Below are 1,890 nucleotides of genomic sequence, written 5' to 3' on the forward strand. Positions count from 1 at the left end.
TCCTTTCTATTTGCGTAAAGAGGAATTAATTTATGAACTATCTCTCAGAAACGTTCAATCTGGAGGCACGGTTGCAGTCAACTCCAATAAGCTAAAAGATTCCCTTGATTTGCCTATTACCATCCCGACTTTGGGAGAGAAAGAGATTGACGACGCTCTCTCCACGATCAATGATAATACTACTGAGCTAGCATCTGTAGTTCGTTTTTTTGAAGAAAATAATCCATCACCTAATCAACTCAAACGAGTACAGGCTAGGTTGTACCACTTTTATAATAGGGTGTGTGATCTATTGTCTCTGAAGTTAAATGACCTTCAGGGTAAGGAAGCTAGTGCCCTTGCTGAAAACTTGTCCAAAATGTCTAGTAAGGTTAGTCAGTTGTTATCTGGATCTGCGACTCCCAAAATCGACCAGCCTATGGTCGTAAATATAGCAAATGTGGAGGATTCCTCTAAAGAGGAAGGAAGGGATACTGAGGCGACCACTCAACGAACATCTGTCCCATTAGGAACCGAGTCCGATCGTCGCACGTCCATTCCACCCTTTGTGTTAAATAGGGCAACTTCGGAATCTGCTTCTCCGCCACTTAGGCCCCTTCCTACTATGTCACGTGGTTTCAGCAGTTTGCCCCATCCTCTAGCAATGTTACTTAGGGGTATTTCCAAGTTTTCGGTTAACTCTATTAGTGAGGTAATTTCTTTTTTGAGATTTTTGGTCGAGTTCCAAGACCATGCCCTAGTATTTTCCCTCTCTGCTTCCCAAACTCTTCAAATTATTTATCCATATGCCATAGGTGTCCTCTTAGACAAAATAGTCAGGGCAATTGCTGAACAATCATCTCTTGAAGACTTTCATGCACACCTTCTCGCAAACTTCATTCCGGCTCGAGCTAGGTCATCCCTTATTCAAAAGCACTACTATCGGGTACAGCGGAAGGAGTTAGATACGCCGATACCTTGCGTGTCGCGAAAGAACCCCCTCCATCCTCTAGTACTCTTCGGCCTCCACCTCGCCGACCATTCTCACCCCGTAAATGTTACGCTTGGTGGTCGCCTGACCATCTTCGGTACAAGTGCCCATCAATCAAGTCTAGTGGGACAAGGAATGGAGCAGGGTCATCTCGAGGCTGTTTTAAATGTGGCGCTTTCTCACATATCGCCAAGAATTGCCCAAATTTGAATAGGACCCCCTCCTGCTCAACTTCTGGTGCAACTTCCACCGATGCCAATAATAATAAGTGACTAGTGGCTTCGGCTGAGTCGACTACTCCATCTTCCCGAGGCTCAGCCCCTTGTAAACATATCGAAATTTCAGGGAAAACTCAGTCTTCAAATTTATCTTTTGAATGCTCCAGAGAATGTCTTAGGATTGCGGCGGATACCCCCGCACCTGTTCCTTTCCTCAAAATTGAATTAAATAATGAACCTGTAACAGCTCTGTTAGATTTAGGCAGTGTTTGTTCTGTTATTTCGGCTGAATGGTATTCGAAATTGAAATCCGTTTGTAAGCTTCCTAACTATTGTTCATCTTCTGTTCAGTATATTTCGGCTAATTCTTCTCCATTAGAAATTTTAGGCTCCTTAAATGTCAAAATTCGTATTTCTCAATTCACTTGGAAGGTTAAACTGTTTGTGGCCAAGCACTTGTCTTGCCCCATTATATTGAGAGCCGACTTCATGTCCAATACGGGTCTAGTGCTCGATCTTCAAAGTAGGTCGTGCACTTTCAAATTTGCTTCTAATTGTAAAATTCCCTTATTGAAATGTAATTCTGTATCATGTTCATCTGTTTCGCCTACCCAGGATGAGATGTTGTTAGATCTTAGACATCTACCTGAGGAGCAGGCTGATAGTATTCGTAAGTTGTGTCAGTCGTTTCCAGAGGTGTTC

This window comes from Anabrus simplex, chromosome 4, assembly GCF_040414725.1.
Source record: "Anabrus simplex isolate iqAnaSimp1 chromosome 4, ASM4041472v1, whole genome shotgun sequence".
Classification (NCBI taxonomy): domain Eukaryota; kingdom Metazoa; phylum Arthropoda; class Insecta; order Orthoptera; family Tettigoniidae; genus Anabrus; species Anabrus simplex.